At 41.1% G+C, this 20,800-nt stretch overlaps 1 long non-coding RNA gene and 1 pseudogene across 1 annotated transcript in view; both read left to right on the top strand.

Annotated features, from left to right (window-relative positions):
- Nucleotides 1-20,800, top strand: part of LOC129052304 (uncharacterized) — a 133,666-nt gene that overhangs the window by 7,693 nt on the left and 105,173 nt on the right. The window lies entirely within an intron of this gene.
- LOC100431244 (ubiquitin-protein ligase E3A-like) lies at nucleotides 12,064-19,771 on the top strand (annotated as a pseudogene).

The following is a 20,800-nucleotide window of genomic DNA, read 5'->3' as shown; positions in this document are numbered from 1 at the left end:
TGTTGGTCATTTTCGCTTGAACTGAGCAACTTATTTTACCTTCCAGAGCTTTGATTTCTTCCATTTACACGGGGAAGGAAACAATGCCTTCTGTAAAGGCACTGGGTCATCAGCATTAAATAAGATGACGCATAAGTGGCAGCTGGTGCAGTAAAGGGTACCTGGATTATTCCTTTTTCCCAGCCTGCCTCTCTCTACCCTGGCTGTCCACCCCTATACACACAGATACTCCCAATGCCCAGTGCCCTGCAGTTTTCATTCCTGTCCTCACTCACATTCAAGTCTGCTCTTAGGAAGCCTTGCATTTGGGGGCAGGGGGTGATGGAAGAGTAAAATGGGAGGCTGGTGAGAAGTCATTGGAAATGTAGGTGAAAGGGATGATTGTGGGGGTGATTTCACAGTTACGGTGAATTCCTGCTTGATGTTACACAGTTGTTTTTTTTTTTTTTTTCAGTCCATCTCTAATGGTGGAATAAAAGGCTCTCTTGCTCCAGTTTCAGATGTAGTGGGAGCTGGGGTGGGGAGGAGGTAGTTGGGGACATATGGCTTTCTCAGCTCTGGAATCATGCAATAGACTTATTTCTCTCTTCGTCTACCACAGTAGTCAGCCAAATCAAAAAAGAAAAGCCTACCCAGGCCTTTATTTAGTGATTTGGGAGATAGTGGAGGGGATGCAAAGCTTCATTGTTCTTATTGAGGCAAAGGAAGTATTCCTTAGATTCATTGTTACATCATGATGGCATGGGTTTTGTTTTTAGAGTCACTAGCTGTTTGGCCTAGAACAAACCACTTAACTTTACTGAACCTCAGTTTCCTCATCTGTAGCAGGCCAGGGTACCATTCTGTCCTTGCCTACCATTAGAAGGCTGGAGGTAGAGAAAATTAAATGAGAAAATAGATAAGAAAGCATTTTGGCTATGAGCGATGGCTCAGGCCTGTCATCCCAGCACTCTGGGAGGCTTAGGTGGGAGGATTGCTTGAGCCCAGGAATCCGAGACCCGCTTTGGCAACATAGTGAGACCCCATTTTTATTGAAAAATAAAAATAAATGCAAAAAGAAAGCACTTCATAAGCTATAAAGTGCCATACACATCACAAACATTGAGTATCTTTGCCAGCAGCTTGGACAGATTCTGGCTCCAGATAAGAGGAATGTAACTTGACCATTGTTTCCAGCAGGACATGAAGCAATGTCTTTACCTAGTTAACGTCGTGTTTGGTACGTTCTGCGCCTCTTTTTCCCATGTCAACGAAGCTGTTACTTTGTACACCATTTCCCTGAAGGCTGGAAGATTGGCTAGAGATGCTGATAGGAGGCAAGATTGAATTACCAACTTTGAACTGAAAAGGTGGGTGACTCAAAGCCACAGTAGCCAGGACTGGGTGGGGAGATGTCATGGAAAACTGAACCACAGATAAAATTCATGTTTTGATTTGTTCTTTCACTTTCTCTTGGACTAACTTTAAAACCAAAAACCGATGAGAATCATTACTCAAATGAATATTGGCTTTCAGACTGTTCTCACAGAAAATCTCAGGCATTGCTTATGTTCTTGGGGTCTGCGTTGCTTTGTGTCCTGAATCAAGTCAGTTGCAAGTGAAAAAAAGGTCAATAAACTCAAATTAATAAAGCAAGGACATATTATCTCACTTAACTGAAAAGCTCGGGGGTTCCAGGGGTGTTTTGGGGTGTTGCCTTGATGTCTCTGTTTTCAGTTCTGCTCTTTTCTGTGCTGATTCTGATCTCAGCCTGATGTCCCTCTGTGGTCTCAAGGTAGCTCCCAACAGCTCCCACTAATCTCCTGTCCTCTCTTCCCACCAGTTGCAACAAGAATCCCTTACTGAGTCTTCTGCTGGCACTGAAGGGTTATTATCTGCAGAGCGACATACAAATAAAACTTTTCAGAAGATGATGGTATTGGCAGTAGTGTTGCTAATGTGTATAGGCCTGTGTAAATGGCACGACAGGTGGTGGAAGTAGAAATGATTAACAGTGGTTTAAGTTGTCTGCTTAAAACCAGGTGTATCCATTACCTGTGGTTTCTGTCACAAATTATCACAAATTATGTAGCTTAAAACAGAAACGTATTCTCTCAGAGTTCTGGAGGCCAGGAGTCTGAAATGGGGGTTTCGTCAGGGTCAGGGCTATACTCCTTCTAGAGGCTCTAGAAGATATTCCATCCATTGCCCCTCTGGCTTCTGGTTGCTGTCAGCATTCTTGGGTGTGTGGTTGCATCTCTCCAATCTCCACCTCCATGGTTACGTTGCTTCCTCCTATTCTCTGTGTCTTCCCCTCTTCTGTCTAAAATTTCCCTTTGCCCTTTGTTTATAAGGACACTTGTCATTGAATTTAGGGCCCACCTAATTGTCCAGGATCATCTTATCTCAAGATTCTTAATCACAACTGCAAACATACTTCTCCCCAATAAATTAACTTTACAGGTTTTGGGAATTAGGATGGGAACGTATCTTTTTTATTTTTTTTTTGAGACATGGTTTCCCTCTGTCACCCAAGCTGGAGTGCAGTGGTGTGACCATAGCTCAGTGTAGGCTCGAACTTTTGGGCTCAAGAGATCCTCCTGCCTCAGCCTTCCTAGTAGCTAGTACTATAAGCATGCAACATCACATTCAGCTAGTTTTTTTTTTTTTTTTTTGTAGAGATGGGGTCTTGCTGTGTTGCCCAGGTTGGTCTTGAATTCCTGGGCTCAAATGATCCTCTCACATTGGCTTCCTAAAATGCTGGGACTACTGGCGTGAGCCACCACACGTGACCCTATTTTTGGGGACCACCATTCCACCTATTATACTATACCAGGATATGTATAAATGTTCTCCTGAAATTCTCTCTAGGTCTTGAATATTTTTCTCTGATTGCTTAAGCTCTAATTTAAGTCATGTTTTCAGAGCCAATTTCTACAGCAGACCTGTAAAAGATCTAAACTCTACTTTGAATTCTCAAATGGAGGTGAGGGGCAAGACTTGAAGGAAGTGAGAGGAACTGATTTGGAACTGTGATTGCTGAGGAGGGGAAGAAGGGCGTGAGAGCAGGTGGGGAGCAGACTCCAGAGAGTGCAGTTTACTGGCTCCTAAGAGAGGCTGTTGCTTGAGACCATTCCTCACAGACCCTGCCTCGCCCATAGGCTGACAGTAAGAAACCACGTGTGATAACCTTTTCAGAGTCTCCAGGGAAATTTAGCTTTCTGTAACAGCACAAAGCTCATACAAACCCATCTCCTATAAGTGTTTGCATATAGGGTTGCATATTTCACTTATAATAAATTATATTTTTTCTCATCCCAGGTAGGAAATCATTTCCTAAGAGTTGCTAATCTTACCGGATAAAAGATAATTCATGAGCTTCGTGTTTATCTGGTGAATATAATAACATATTGGAAAGAAATAGGTCTTCTGCATTTCATTTTCATGCAGCCACTAGTTTTGGGCCCAACTGTGCTCTGCTCATGGCTGTGATCATCGTAGCTGCTTCTCTCAGCACCCGGTGGTCTGTGATAATTAGCAAGTGCACCTGGAAAGTTCTAGAACTGCTTGAAAATGGAAGTGCCAAGTGATATGATTCTGCGACTACAAAGGATATGTGAGGATTAAGGCAGGGCTCGTCCTGAGCCCTCATGCACTCTGTCTTTGGGAGAGTCACAGCAAGTTGAAAGTTTCACACTCGTCTATAGCCTTTGGGTGAGCCAGGTCTCATGGTGAGAGCTTTGCACAATCAGTGCAGAAGGGCGAATAGGGAACGTAGTTCCCCTCAGTTGCACTGGGCCACCCGTGATATGCTCCTGGAAGAGCCCTGGGGTTGTCTTCACCCTTCCCGTCATCTTGTTGACTTTCAAGTTTTCAAGGTCACCAGGGCCTCTGTCTTCTTCTACATGGAAGACAGAAGTCTGATTATCTTTCCACTGGTCTCTGTCTTCGTTCTTCATGCCACCAGCAGGATTATGTTCTGAAAGGCTATACACAAGTCATTCCTCAGTAGATAACCCTTCCCTGCTTGCCTCATTGTCACCAAATAATGTTCCAACTCGACAGCCCAGCTCTGAAGACCCTCCTTGGTCTGGGGGTTATCTACCCCTTAAAAATATATTTTTCCTTTCTCCTTAATGAGCCCTCAACTCTTCCACATCTTTAGCTCTTTTTGCCACTTTGAATGACTTTCACTAAACTGTATTGTCAGCTTCCTTATTAGTTGAATGGGAATGACATCCTTAACTCTCCCAGACAGAGCGGTAGATTAAATGGACTATTTCATGGAAAGTTTCTAGGACAGCACCTTATGCACTTATGTGATCACAGCATGATTACACAACCTCCATCTTTGGGAATTACTTATTGCAAGCTCTCCCTCATGGCTTAGCTTGAGAGCTGCTGCTTCTGTGATGCTGTCTTTGTCCCCTCAGCTGTGGGAGATTTTTTTCGCACTGAAATTCAAAGCACTTCATCACCATGTCATAATTTGGTGTTATGTACGAATTACTATGTGCTTGGATTTGGTATCGGGTCCAATTTTATGTGCTTCTCTGTGCCCCATGTTATATCTCTTCTTTCCCATAAATCTTGAACCATAACTTCCTCTGTGGCAAGGGCTCTCTGGGCAGCTGTGCCCCTGACTCACTTCCTCCATATCACAGAGCTCACTGTGACTATGCAGTATGGCTGTTGTGACCTCCACTGTGCTCATGGATGTAGAACCACAGCAGATCCAGCACTCAAGTGATACAGAGTCTTGGTTCTGTGGCCAAGAAGAAGCAAGATGGAAGCCCAGCTAGTTTCCCTGGGGATGAATTGTCTTAACTAGGTTCCTGGGGCCTTGAATATAGTAGCTAAAGCAGACCAGGGGGATTTGAGGCCCCACGCTTCCATCAGGGTCTGTCCTGCAAAGGCATCCCTAGAGACAGTGGATCAGTTGAGTTTGAACTTGGAGTTAGCTAAGACCAGGTTCACAGGGCTCTGGCCTTCCTACTCCTTCAGAACTGAGATAAAGACTGTGTTCAGGGAGTGATGTCTGGTTTCCCAATGGCTTCCTAGAGGGACCAGGTAACACAACTTGTATGAACTTGGACTGATGAGAAGGGGAGACAAGAACAAGCCTACAGATCAATTGCTCTCCTTCCCTCCCCATGTGGTTCTAGTTTCCCTGTAGTATCTGGAGACTCTCCATGTGACAGGCAGGATATACTTGATGTTGAAGATGTGCCTAACTGGGAGAGGATCCCCTTCTATTTGCTATGTTTTGCCACTCTACTGCCCTTTCCTCCACTCCAGATTCCAGTGTGTTGCACTCCTCAAGAAAACCGGATGCAAGCGTTGCCTAAGTTTTTGCTTCCTAAGGAAGCATGCCCTGGAAATTTTTATCTACCATCTCTCTTTTTCCTCCTCTCCTCCCTTTCCTTTCCCTCTCATTTCCTCTTATCCTCTGGTCTTCTCTGTTTTTCTTTCTTCTCCTCTATTACTTATTTTGTTCAAAAACCAAATCATAGAAATTTGCTTTTTCTGGAGAGGGCTCCCACATTGCTTCGCTTTTGAGGCTAAAGCCCTAAGGAATCATGGGGGCAGTAGCCTTCTGAGTGGGATTCAGGATGCTGAACTTGATAAAATATTCTTTTTCTTCTTTAGAGACAGAGTGTCACTCTGTTGCCCAGGCTGGAGTGCAGTGGTATGATCATAGCTCAGTGCAGCCTCAAACTTCCGGGCTCAAGCAATCCTCCTGCCTCAGCCTCCCAAATATCTGGGATTACAGATGCTGGAGCTTGACAAAGTAAATGTGGGTACACCCCAATTTTAAGTGATCCTCTGGTTTTAACTTTGTTTTCTTTATAAAAGAGGTTCCCATAACCTACCACATATAAAAATTATTTGATTAATACATTTCGGTTGGCAATGAACTTTGTAGTTGCAACTGCAGTGTAAGAAGTCAAGGGAGAGGCTGACCACAGAGAAGAAGACATGTACCCCCTCTCCCCTGGAAGGTGGGGGTAGTGGCATCTTTCCTTTGCTCTGTTTTTATCTCTCTGGTGGGAGCAATGTGAAAAATTCTAAAAATCCTCTATCAGCCCTGGGGAGCTTCACAAATGTCTGACATTGCCACATAGTCATTTGTGTGTTTGTGTGTATGTGTGTGTTTGTGGTGAGGGAGTGGTGGTAGGTAGAACAATGGCCCCTAAATGTCCACATCCTAATTCCTGAAATCTGCGAATATGTTACCTAACATGGCAAAAGGGAGTTTGCAGATGAGATTAAGTTAAGGGTCTTGAGATGGGAAGCTTTATTGGATTACTGTGGTTGCCTGTAATCACAATTGTCCTTATTAAGAGGGAGGCAAAAGTGTCTGAGTCACACAGAGAGATTTGAAGGTGCTACCCTGCTGGCTCTGAAGATGGAGGGAGGGGCTATGAGCCAACGAATGCAGGCCACCTTCAGGAGTTGAGAAAGGCAAGGAACCAGATTCTCCCCTCCATCCTTCAGAATGAACTTAGCCCTACACCTAGACACCTAGCTCTCCTGACACCTAGATTTTAGTCCAGTTAGACTTTATACTTACAGAACTATAGGACAATAAATCTGTGTCATTTTAAGCCACTAAGTTTGTGGTAATTTGTTGCAGTAGCAATAGAAAACTAATAGGGGGAGTGTTGAAATGCTAACTTTTGAGTTACTTGTAGTTAATTAGTTAAGTATAGTTATTTGTTGATCTTCTCCTCTGTGTCGGGCACAAAGGTGAATCTTTCCCCTTGGAGCCTGCAGTCTGGGGAAGCAATTATTCTAGCGAGTTCTACTGTGCATAGCTGTATTAAATTGCCTGTTTTACTGTTGGGTAGGATACTTTGGTTAGGATATTTCTTTTTCTCCATGTGATTTTTTTTTTTCACTAAGAAGTCATTTCTAATTTAAACCATTGAGCACTTTACATTTATTATGTGGAAGACATGATACATGGTTGCTAGGGAGATAATTCTCTTCAAGGGATTTCCAATCTATTAGTAAAATTAGAAAGAGTTTAAAATAGACAACTAACTCTACAAGGTGGTGTATCATTTTTAATAGGATGGGATTTGGCCGGAAGCAGAACCCAGGACTCCCTGAATCTCCCTTCAGCTGCCAGCCTCTGTCCTAGATAGATGCCATGTACAGAGCCCTGCAGGTGTAAGGAATTCTTTATTACCTATGGACCTGGTTTCTCTGGAGACTCCAACCCTGCTGCTAGTCTGAATCATGCCCAGCTTCAAGGGCTCTCTGTATCCCTGTAAATTTAGACTTAGACTAGAGGTTATACCAAATGCTGATCTTGACCTGATAAATTTTAGTTACAGCCTACGCCACACACAAGAGAAGAAAATCCTTTTAAATCTTTTTAAAAGCAGACTATTCACCTCATTTTTATTCCTCCAGCTAAACATATTCTTCCTGTGCCCTGTCAGCTTTGTGCCCCAATTGTACCTCTGTTCTTCAAAATATCCCCGGACCATCTGGCAGGGTCCAAGGATATTTTTTATAGGTTGTCTAAACAGGAGGAGAGAAGCCTTGGGATTTCCCTCGAGGTCAGAGTGTGTGACCAGCTATGCTGAGTGCCTCAAGAGACTCTTGCAATTTCAGGGGATTCATGGGTCCCAGGGGAGGGATGTACCATGAGGTCAGTGGGTCACAGAACCTTTCATGGAGGAAGGGAATGACATGTGCCCTAAAGGACATGGAGGATTTAATTGAACAAAGGGGAGGGAGTGTTTTCCAGGTAGGGGCCTGGGATAAAGTGGAAAGTAGGAATCTGTAGTGTTTAGGGTCCAGAACCTATTTAGAACTGACTTCATGCTTGCAATTCTAGTTATCTGATTTGAGTCTTTCTCAAAATATGACTGGTATTTATAGGGTAGTGCTGTAGCCAACGTTCTTGGAGTAAAAGTGATTGTATTGAGAAATCTGGGAAACTCAGGGCAGGGATATGTTCTTAATCCTTTTTAATTGGAAACCCCTGAGGAAACACAGCTGTCTGAGCCCTCTATTCACCTGCAGATTAAATGAGACAGGTATTAATTGACAATTTCTCTTGTCCTTGGTTAAGAAGCCTATTTCATAGAAGAACATAATGAAACATCTGCAAGATGGTACGGATTGCAGTAGTTTACTCTGATTACACTGAGTGTGCACAGAGAAAAAGAAGCAGCACGAGGTAATGCAGACGGGCCTCAATCCCAGGAATTTATTATTTGAGCAATCTGCAGTAAAACTTGCTCCTAATAGTGAAAGAGTAGATGGTACCATTTTAAAAACAATTTGCAGATTTTTCTTTTTGCACATTTTGAATTAAACCCCAATAAATTTGTCTGCACTGGGTATGGAAGAGCATGGAATGGCTGAGCATAAGTTATGGTCTTAGGTACAATGTTCAGTAACTGGTTAATTAAAAATTGATACAGAGAGAGTCCTTGAGTGGGAAATTCCATGAATTGTGGAGGGTCTTGGAAGACACTGTTTACACAGGATGATTTATTGTACATCTTTTCTTAGCATATGTGGAATTCCACGATTAGTGTCTCACTCTTCTGTGTCTGCCACATTTTCTACTTTTTTGTTTGTTTTTGCTTAAGACAGGGTTTCACTCTGCAACCTAGGCTGGAGTGCAGTGGGGGGATCTTGGCTCACCGCAACCTGCACCTTCCGGGTTCAAGCGATTCTGGTGCCTCAGCTTCCTGAGTAGCTTGGACTACAGGTGTGTGCCACCACATCTGGCTAATTTTTGTATTTTTTTGGGTAGAGACAGTGTTTCACCATGTTGCCTAGGCTGGTCTCAAAGTTCTGACCTCAAGTGATCCACCCACGTTGGCCTCCCAAAGTTCTGAAATTACAGGCGTGAGCCACTGCACCCGGCCACATTTTCTAGTTTTCTTGTGCTTCCTACTGAAATAAAATCTCTTTTAGTGGATGATGCAGCTTTAGCTATTATCATTCATTATCATCTCAGAAGGGATTAGCTGACCATGGCAAATTGATAATAAAAGTGCACATCCTGTAAACACAGGTAGAAGGAGACACAAGCGTCCAGGAAAGAGAGACCCAGGGAACCCAGTGTCACAATTTGTCCCAGGGCAGTGACTTGTAAATGTCTGACTGGGGCCCTACGTATCCTATCAATGGTTGGATGGTCAGCTCAGGCACTTTGGTTGCTGGCAACAGAAGCTACCTCTAGCTAATAATAGGGAGAGAAAAATAAAGGAATGTACTGGGAGGATATGGGATAGCACACAGAACTGAAGAAAAAGATAAATAAGCAATAAGTGGCATAAGCATGTGGGCAGAGTGAGGAGAATAATGGACAGTGTCTGTGAGCATCACTTTTGGGATAAATCTGCTCCAAATGTTTTCTGTCTTCGAAGTTTGCTGCACAATATTTGAATCCTTGTTGGGGACAGGGAGAATCCAACCTAGTTTATTGCCCCTGAATCAGGAAAGAGGAGGCATTCTAAATGACAACTCCATCAACACCACCAGCAAGGAGGAGGGTGATTCTCCACTGGAGGGCAAGATGTTGCCCCCAAATCAAGTGAGATGGGCTTTGGGCTCATAACAATAGATGTCATCTCCAGGTAGCTAGAAGTTTTCTAATGCTTTCTAAATGTGAGAAACAAATCTTTTTTCTATTCACTTTCAATATAAACATCAAAGCTTCCAAACAATTTTTGTCAAGACTTAAACATAGGGGCACTTGTAAACAGGGTAATAAAAACTAAAGAAGAGGGGACAATTGGTAGAGGCTGCAGATAAATCTGAAGTCCCCTTTGGAGATTCATGACTTTATTTTCATTCTGAAATATTAAAGGTAAGTATATACAATGATCTCAGAATTTCTAAGAGGAATTTATATGAGATTGTACATAAAGTCAATAGAATATGGTGCAGAAAATCTGGACTTTCAGAGGGGTTTATAAACTCAGATTTTTTTTTTTCAATTCTTTCCTTCGTAATATGGAAATAACCAAATCTCTTAGGGTTGTTTAAGGTACCTGAAGCTCTTGGTATATATTAACACTTAATAAATGCTAGCTTGCTTCTCTCCCACTGGGTGTTTATGTATATGTTCCTCTTTATATATGAATCATATATACTAACATAGTTTTCCTTTCCCTGTAATGAGCTGAAAACAAATTATCTTCTCCTCAATTCTATTTTTCTTCTTTGTAGCTGATGTTGGTAACAGGAGTATATAGCCAACAAGCTCGTCCCTATCCTGAGGTTCATATTACAAGATACAATCATTTTTCCCTTGGCGGTAGATGAGGCAATTTATATCTCCGGTTGTCTTAAGCATCTCCTACAGCAAGTCAGCTATAGTTTAAAGTCAAAATGAAATCCTCTGTGGATTTGAATCATAGCTAGAAGCAAGGCCATCAAGTTAGGAGTGCTTGATTGAGCAAAGTGGAAAAAAAAAAAGCTTACAACACCTAAATTACAACAAATGGTAGTAATATGTCATCCATGGCAACTTCAGTATTCTCAAATTTTTTTTTATTTGCTCAACCAATTCCACATATTGAAATGGCTTGATGGGGTGAGTCTTCCTAATTTTTATTTTAAATGGGGCTGAAAGTAGAAACTGTTATAGAAATAAACAAGAAGCTGTTTAAGGAGACAACCAGAGGGAGAAGCAGCAAATAATCTTGGAACATATAGGAGAAAGAGCAAATCATCTTGCAAAATATGGTAAGAAAAATCTACCATCCCCGCCCCAGCCCAAGAGAGAGAGTAATCCAGGGTACCCAGAACATGGAAAAGGAGCTTCAAAGTCAACCAGAACAAAATTGGAATTCCAGCCTTGCCGCTTTCTAGTTGCTGATCAACTTTGGAAACATGTCTTAGCCGCTTTGATTTTCATTGTTCTTATCTGTAGGATAAGCCTAAAAAATATCTCCATTTGCAGGAGTCCTGTGAGGATGAATTGAGAATGTAAAGCACTTTGGAATGGTTGGAACATACAAAACATTTGACAAATGGTGCAGTGTTATTGTCTTAATATATTTAATACAATATATATTCTAAGATATATTAAAATATGCATGCATTAAGATTTGACCTGAAAAATGGGGAATTATGCTTTATTATGTGAAAGTTAATAATCTTATAATAATTATGAATAGTAATCATATTCTTTTTTTTTTTGAGACGGAGTTTCACTCTTGTTGCCCAGGCTGGAGTGCAATGGCGCGATCTCGGCTCACCGCAACCTCCGCCTCCTGAGTTCAAGTGATTCTCCTGCCTCAGCCTCCTGAGTAGCTGGGATTACAGGCATGCACCACCATACTCAGCTAATTTTGTATTTTTAGAAGAGGTGGGGTTTCTCCATGTTGGTCAGGCTGGTCTTGAACTCCTGACCTCAGGTGATCCACCTGACTCGGACTTCTAAAGTGCTGGGATTACAGGCGTGCGCCACTGTGTCCGACCCATATTAATTCTTACAAAAAAATGCTGAAACTTGAGGGTGATATAGCATAAGAAAAAACATAGGTTTGGGGTCAGAAAGTTTTCAGTTTCTTCTGATTGGTGGCTGAGATATTTGAATAAGTCACTATAACTTGCTGAATTTCAGTGTCTCTATCCATAGAGAGGGGATAATAGCACTTACTTTTTAGAGTTTTGGGAGGATTATAAAACAGCTGATGAGTATTGCCTGGCATATGGTAAACAAAGAGCACCTGTTCTCTTCCCTTTTTGGTATTATTCTGAGACTACTATATAATCCTACTATATCTCATAGTCACGTTAGAATACAGACAGAATATAGAGTCTCAAAATCTCACAGATAGCATATAATATATTGGAATAATCAAATATAAATATAAAATTTAAAAGTGAACCTGGCGAATATTTAAACTCCACTAACTGCATCAGGGCTTCTGATGTGTCCCTGGTAAGTAAGTTGTTAGGTAATTTCTGTAGTACTAGGCCCTTACTACCTTAGAACAGAGAGGCCATTCCTTTGAGGCAGTTTTAATTGTCAGAAAGTTCTTAATATTGAACTGAAATCTCCTCCTGGCAATTTCCCTTCAGTGGTTATAGTTCTAGATGCTGATCATATTCACATCACAGCCCTTTGTGTATTTTAAGTCTGCTGTCTTAGAACAGCACCTGGCCGATGGTAGGTACTCAGCAAATGTTTCCTCAGTGAACGAATGAGTGGATGAATGGGACAAGAAATGAGAACCATTTAACAGTGTGAGTGCTTTACTGTCTATGCTGAGAACGTTAGCACAATTTCTTTTGCCCAAAATGGTAATATGTTGTATCAGTCATGGTACAATAAAGACAGCAGAACCATTACGAGTTTTATAGAAAAAGGGATTTTTCATAGGAATAAGGCCTTATACCATTATGGAAGGGGCTGGAGAAGTATAGTTTACAAGGAGGGGTTGGAGGATCAGAGAAATGTCTATAACTGTGTCTTCTGAAATGCTAGTGCAAGCGGACAAGGGCAGAGTTCACAAAGGAATGTGGGAAGGCAGAGACGGCAGCTGAGGAATGAAACTGGGAAGGAGTCTGGGGACCCTGTTGTTGCCTCTGCATCTGGTTATGGGCCTGGAAAGATTGTTGGCCCATGTTTTCAGGCTCTCCGGAGAAAAAGAACCAGTAGGATCTATCTGCCTGCCTGCCTGTCTATCTACCCATCTGTCCGTATATCATCTATCTGTATATCATCTATCTATCTATCTATCTATCTATCTATCTATCTATCTATCTATCTGTCTATCTCCATCTGTCTATCATCTATCTGTTTATCATCTATCTATCCATCCATCCATCCGCCCATCTTTCTATCTATGGAATTGACTCACGTGATTACGACAGCTGGGAAGTCTAAAATCTGCAGGGGGACTGGCAAGCCTGAGATCCTGGAGAGCTGATGGTGCAGATAAAGGCTGAAGGCAGTCTGTTGGAGAAGTTCCTCTTGCTCAGGGAGGGTGATCTTTTTGTTCAGTTCAGGCCTTTAACATATTGGATGAGGCCCACCCACATTGTGGAAGGCAATCTACTTTACCTAATAGTTCACTGATTTAAATGTTAATCTCATCTCAAAATGCCCTCTGAGTTGACACATAAAATTACCCATCACAGTCAGCAAAGCTTGCAGTCAGGAAGAAGAGCTAGATACAGAGGAGGGAAAACGTGAATGAGGGCTGGAATCTGCCAGCACTTCTGCCTCTATCCCTTGTTGCACTAACAATGATGGTCTTTAAAGGGTCAATGGCTGCCGTTCACTTCTGCCTTCCAAATCTTGCTCAGGTTTCCCAGAAGATAATTCTGGGAATCATAGTGCTAGTAGACCAGTTGGCATGCATAAAACTACGTAGTCAACCCATTGTTAACTTGGCACCATATATACCTTTTTAACATATATTTAACTTTCTAACTTGATGCAACCACCCCCCAAACAACCTAACACCTGCTAACCTTCTTGCCCCAAAAGGATACAAAGTCTCATGTGTCATCTAATCCATCCTGGGTGATGTTATTACCTTTTTTTTTTATTATTATACTTTAAGTTCTAGGGTAGATGTGCACAACGTGCAGGTTTGTTACATACGTATACGTGTGCCATGTTGGTGTGCTGCACCCATTAACTCATCATTTACATTAGGTATATCTCCTAATGCTATCCCTCCCCCCTCCCCCCACCCCATGACAGGCCCCGGTGTGTGATGTTCCCTTTCCTGTGTCCAAGCGTTCTCATTGTTCAATTCCCACCTATGAGTGAGAACATGCGGTGTTTGTTTTTTTGTCCTTGTGACAGTTTGCTGAGAATGATGGTTTCCAGCTTCATCCATGTCCCTACAAAGGACATGAACACATCCTTTTTTATGGCTGCATAGTATTCCATGGTGTATATGTGCCACATTTTCTTAATCCAGTCTATCATTGTTGGACATTTGGGTTGGTTCCAAGTCTTTGCTATTGGGAATAGTGCCTCAATAAACATACGTGTGCATGTGTCTTTATAGCAGCATGATTTATAATCCTTTGGGTATATACCCAGTAATGGGACTGCTGGGTCAAATGGTATTTCCAGTTTTAGATCCTTGAGGAATTGCCACAGTCTTCCACAATGGTTGAACTAGTTTACAGTCCCACCAACAGTGTAAAAGTGTTCCTATTTCTCCACATCCTCTCCAGCACCGTTATTACCTTTTAAGCTGCATCACACTTTTCCTTTGATATCTTGTAACCTGAATACTGAGATATAAGACTAACCAACTATTAACACATTTGATGATCAATACTACCTTAATGGGAGAAGGGGAAGAAAGGAACATAATTGGTTAATATATACACATATTTATATGAAAGTAACAAAAACAATTGCCAGAATTACTAGTCTTTGTTTTTATAACTGGACAGACAGGCTTAACTGGTGTTATAATTTCCTTCTTCCTCTGCCCATTCCTGCTGGTCGTCGTTCTTTCCTAGCAGGATAACTGAAAGTTTAACTCCTTATTATATAATATGATGTAACTAGCTATAACTTCCCTGCCAAGTGTTGTTCCTAAGCTGGTGTCATAACTAAGTTTCCGAAAGGTTATTCAGTTGTTCTATCAGACTGGTGGCTGATTGGCAGCATGGTAAGACTAGTCAATACTATACATGTGAGCTTATTGTCATATTTTATTTGATGGAATATGATCTCCTGGTTTGGAAACAAGGCTGTGTGTGACACTTTGATAATTAATGAGGCCTTCTCTGAGTCTACAAGCACTGATTTTGGCAGAAGCGTTGTGGGCAGGGAAGGCACATTTACATGCAGAGTAAGTGTCTTTTCTAGTGAGAACAAACCACTGCCCCTTCCATGGTGCCTCCAGATGACTAGAGGATTCTCTCAGGTAGTGAGGCTACATCAGAGATTCAGCGCTGGCCTCTGCTGCTGGCAGATTGAGCACTCAGCAGTGGCTGGATCATATCCACCTTACTGAGCCCATGTATAACCTTCAACCCTGCCACTGTGACCAACTGATTAATGAGGTTGTTGGGCAAGAAGTGGGATGATGTGGAAAAGAGCCAAATGGATATCCACATGCTAGGTCATCTTGTCCATGTTATTAATAAGACCCTCCTCTGCTGAGATAGCTCTTCAGTGAACAGTCACATGGAATCTGAACATTTTTACATTGTGGGCATTCAGAGAACTCCATTTATATTCCCTTGTCAATAACTATTTTGTCATTTTTAAAAATCATGTTTCTTCCCCCCTCCCCCCTGGCAGACTCTGCCCAATCAGTCAAATATTAAGCTACTTCCCATAAATCAGTGCAGATCTCTACCTGCAGGGAGAATTTCACTTCCTGTTGTCCCTCACAGCCACACCTGGGTGGGGCTGTGGTGCTATAGTTGTCTGTTTTTGAGTGATGCTTGCATATCATGCAGAACCGTCTATAAATCAGGCCTAACATTTTCTTTTTTAGTCAACTGATTATGAGGAACTCCCCACAAGGCTACTTCTATTGTTACATGAAAATCACCCCCTACGTTTAGTAGCTTAAAAGAATAACAATTTTATTTGTTTGCTATTCTGTGGGTCAGGAATTCACAAGGTGCATAGTGGGAACAGCTTGCCTCTGCTCCATGTGATATGTGCTGGACTGGACCACATCAGATGACTGACTTGGGATCATTTCGTCTGGGGCCTCAGTTCTCACTGTCACTTGCACTGTGATTCTCCTTCACATCCTCTCATTCTCTTTGTCTCATCCTCACATCATCCTTCTGGAAGAATAGCTGTACTTTGATGACTGTGCAGAGCTCCTAGTGGCAACAAAGCAGGGATGCCTGCCCTTCTAAAGGCTCAGTTACAGAGTTGCAAACCATCACCTCCACTGAATTCTAGTGTTTATTAAGCAACCTGGCTTATTCAGCTTCAATTGAAGGGGCAAGAACTACACCAGGGCATGAATTCTGGGAGTCATAATTCTTTGAGAACTGCAACTGACTAGTATATGTAATTTTGGAATTTTTTTAAAAGAAATTTTTGTTGCCTATATAAAAATCATAGCCTGGGCTGGGCGCTGTGGCTCATGCCTGTAATCCCAGCACTTTGGGAGGCTGAGGCGGGCAGATCACAAGGTCAGGAGTTCGGGATCAGCCTGGCCAACATGGTGAAACCCTGTCTCTACTAAAAATACAAAATTAGCTGAGTGTGGTGGTGGATGCCTGTAATCCCAGCTACTTGGGAGGCTGAGGCAGGAGAATCGCTTGAAATTGGAAGGTGGAGGTTGCAGTGAGCCTAGATCGTGCCACTGCATTCCAGCCTGGGCAACAAGAGTGAAACTCCATCTCAAAAAAATAAAAAAATCATAGCCCAATAGCTCTAATTTATATACAGAGGGATAATGTTTATAGAAATATTCAGGATTTCTCCTAACATCATAGAAATACATTGATAGTGATAGCTCTTGACTGAAAGACAAATTCATTCTCTTGTTTCTCTGTTGGAGATACCACAGAAATAGTAAATGAAATGTCCCCAGCCGTGGTCAACGTGTTTTTCCTGCACTGTTCATTGGCTGTTATCAAACCTTTAGAATAAACTTGTTCGGCAAGTTTATTGGGCATTGCTTGGTGTCCCAAATTGCTAGCTGATATTTTAAAATCTGATCTCGTGTTTTTCTTTCTCTTCACCACTTGTGACCCTGTAGCTCTTTGGTCATTTAAACTAAGCCACAAATCTTAGACTGTCAGTGAAGGGGAGACCAAAAAGAATACAGTGTGAACAAAGAGTCAAATCCTTGGCTTTTTGTTCTAAAATAAGCTTTTATAATTCTTAGTAGAGTGATAGCACTTTGTGTTTGTAAAAATCTGAACTTTTTAGGGAAGAAAATATGTGGGGCTTTAAGGCAGCTATTGCTTGGAGGATAAAGAATGTAGAACTTATCTCTTAAAAACAGAATAGAAGATGATGTGTACTAAGAGCAGTTACCCTCCAAAAAGACTAATAAAGCGAAACATTCATCTACCTTTTGACCCAGCACGTTTACACCTTATCTAGGGACACATAGTGCTAGTAGATCAGTTTACCCAAGATAAATAAAAATATATGTCCAAAAATATTTGTATGTAAACATTCATAGCAATTTTATTCATAGTACTAAAAAATTGGGAATAATCTAAATGTCCATTAGGTGACTAGATAAACTGTAAAATTTTCATATAGATTTTAAAGATGTGACTTACTTAACAGAAGAGAAGGTATATGAAATTACTGAATTATGTAGAGAAAGAGAGGATTATTCCCCCTTAATTGTGTTATTGGAAGAGTTTTTTCTGGTGCTGAGGCATTGGTAGAGAGCTTCCGGAAAGCTAAACAACACACCAAGGAAGAACTGAAGTCTCCTCAAGCAAGGGATGAAGAGAAGGATGAAAATGAAAAGGAAAAAGCTGCATGTTCTGCTGCTGCTATGGAAGAAGACTCAGAAGCATCTTCCTTAAGCACAGGTGATAGCTCACAGGGAGACAACAATTTGCAAAAATTAGTCCCTGATGATGTGTCTGTGGATATTGATGCCATTAGAAGGGTCTACACCAGATTGCTCTCTAATGAAGAAATTGAAACTGCCTTTCTGAATGCACTTGTATGTTTGTCACCTAACATGGAATGTGACTTGATGTATCACAACGTGTACTCTCAAGATCCTAATTATCTGAATTTGTTCATTATAGTAATGGAGAACAGAAATCTCCACAGTCCTGAATATCTGGAAATGGCTTTGCCATTATTTTGCAAAGCAATGAGCAAGCTACCCCTTGCAGCCCAAGGAAAACTGATCAGACTGTGGTCTAAATACAATGCAGACCAGATTCGGAGAATGATGGAGACATTTCAGCAACTTATTACTTACAAAGTCATAAGCAACGAATTTAACAGTCGAAATCTAGTGAATGATGATGATGCCATTGTTGCTGCTTCGAAGTGCTTGAAAATGATTTACTATGCAAATGGTAGTGGCAGGGGAAGTGGACACAAATCACAGTGAGGAAGATGATGAAGAGCCCATCCCTGAGTCCAGTGAGCTGACACTTCAGGAGCTTTTGGAAGAAGAGAGAAGAAACAAGAAAGGTCCTTGAGTGGACCCCCTGGAAAATGAACTTGGTGTTAAAACCCTGGATTGTCGAAAATCCCTTATCCCTTTTGAAGAGTTTATTAATGAACCACTGAAGGAGGTTCTAGAAATGCATAAAGATTATACTGTTTTCAAAGTAGAAACAGAACAAATTCTCTTTTATGACATACCCCTTTTTAGTGTATGCTGTCACAAAGAATTTGGGATTATATTATGACGATAGAATTCGCATGTACAGTGAACGAAGAATCACTGTTCTCTACAGCTTAGTTCAAGGACAGCAGTTGAATCCATATTTGAGACTTATTGTTAGATGTGACCATATCATGATGATCCACTTGTCTGGCTAGAGATGATCACTATGGAAAATCCTGCAGACTTGAAGCAGTTCTATGTGGAATTTGAAGGAGAACAAGGTGAGGGAGGTGTTTCCAAATAATTTTTTCAGCTGGTTGTGGAGGAAATCTTCAATCCAGATATTGGTATGTTCACGTACAATGAACTTACAAAATTGTTTTGGTTTAATCCATCTTCTTTTCTTTTCTTTCTTTCTTTTTTTTTTTTTTTAATTTTTTTGAGATGAAGTCTCGCTCAGTCGCCCAGACTGGAATGCAGTGGCATGATCTCTGCTCACTGCAAGCTCCACCTCCCGGGTTCACGCCATTCTCCTGCCTCAGCCTCCTGAGTAGCTGGGACTATAGGTGTGCGCCACCACACCTGGCTAATTTTTGTATTTTTAGTAGAGACAGGGTTTCATCATGTTAACCAGGGTGGTCTCGATCTCCTGACCTCGTGATCCATCTGCCTCGGCCTCCCAAAGTGCTAGAATTACAGGCGTGAGCCACCACACCCGGCTAATCCATCTTTTCAAACTGAGGGTTGGTTTACTCTGATTGGCATAGTACTGGGTCTGGCTATTTACAATAACTGTATACTGGGTGTTCATTTTCCCATGGTTGTCTACAGGAAGGTAATGGGGAAAAAAGGAACTTTTTATCACTTAGGAGACTGTCACTCAGTTTTATATCAGAGTTTAAAAGATTTATTGGAGTATGAAGGGAATGTGGAAGATGACATGATGATCACTTTCCAGGTATCACAGACAGATCTTTTTGGTAATCCAATGATGTATGATCTAAAGGAAAATGGTGATAAAATTCCAGGTGATAAAACAGGAAGAAATTTGTCAATCTTTATTCTGACTACATTCACAATCAGTAGAAAAACAGTTCAAGGCTTTTTGGAGAGGTTTTCATATGGTGTCCAATGAATCTCCCTTAAAGTACTTACTCAGACCAGAAGAAATGGAATTGCTTATATGTGGAAGCCAGAATCTAGATTTTCAAGCACTAGGAGAAACTACGGAATATGACGGTGGCTCTACCAGGGACTCTGTTCTGATGAGGGAGTTCTGGGAAATCATTCATTCATTTATGGATGAACAGAAAAGTCTCTTCTTGCAGTTTACAATGGGCACAGACAGAGCACCTGTGGGAGGACTAGGAAAATTAGTGATGATTCTAGCCAAAAATGGCCCAGACACAGAAAGGTTACCTACATCTCCTACTTGCTTTAATGTGCTTTTACTTCCAGAATATTCAAGCAAAGAAAAACTGAAAGAGAGATTGTTTAAGGCCATCACATATGTGAAAGGATTTGGCATGCTGTAAAACAAAACAAAACACACAAAAGGAAGAAAAAAAATTTAAAAAAATTTAAAAATATAACAAGAGGGATAAATTTGTGGTGGTGATAGTGTCCCGCTACAAAAAGGCTGTAAGAAAACCACAGTAGTCACCTATGTCTGTGACTCCCTTCTTTATTGGGGAAATGTGGGCCAGAACAGCAGATTTCAGCTACATATATGAACAAATCCTTTATTATTATAATTTTTTTTGAGTGAAAGTGTTACATATTCTTTCACTTGTATGTACAGAGAGGTTTTTCTGAGTATTTATTTTAAGGGTTAAATCACTTTTGCTTGTGTTTATTACTGCTTGAGGTTAAGCCTTTTGAGTATTTAAAAAATACATGCCAACAGAACTACTCTCCCAAGGGAAATATTGCCACCATTTGTAGACCATGTAACCTTCAAGTATGTGCTACTTTTTTGTCCCTGTATCTAACTCAAATCAGGAGCTGTATTTTTTTTTTTAATGATTTGCTTTTGAAACTTGAAGTCTTGGAAACAGTGTGATGCAATTACTGCTCTTCTAGCCCCCAAAGAGTTTTCTGTGCAAAATCTTGAGAATCAATAAAGATGGAAGGGAAAAATTGGAAAAAAATTTCATACAATGCAATATAATGGAGTAAATTACTAATAGTGCCACATACATGCATCTCAAAAACATGATGCTGAGTGGATGAAGCCAGACCCCAAATAGCACACCCTGCATGATTTCGTTTATATGAAATTCTGGCACACACAAAATTAATCTGTGATGATAGAAATCAGAAAAGTGTTTGCCTAAGAGTGGTAATTGACGGGGGGTTGGGAAGCATAAGAAAAATTTCTGGTGTGATAGAATATTCTATATCTTGATAACACTATAGGTTACAAAAGTGTATACATTTGTTAAAACGAATTGAATTGTTCATACACTATATGTAAATTATACCTTAGTGAAAGAAAGGAGATAAAAGTCTATCCAGCGGGAGTGAGCAGGAGATTTGGAGAGAAAGTAGACATGGTTTGGATG

Source organism: Pongo abelii, chromosome 22, assembly GCF_028885655.2.
Source record: "Pongo abelii isolate AG06213 chromosome 22, NHGRI_mPonAbe1-v2.0_pri, whole genome shotgun sequence".
Classification (NCBI taxonomy): domain Eukaryota; kingdom Metazoa; phylum Chordata; class Mammalia; order Primates; family Hominidae; genus Pongo; species Pongo abelii.
The sequence above is the reverse complement of the archived record's forward strand: the minus strand, read 5'-3'. Positions and strand labels throughout refer to the sequence as shown.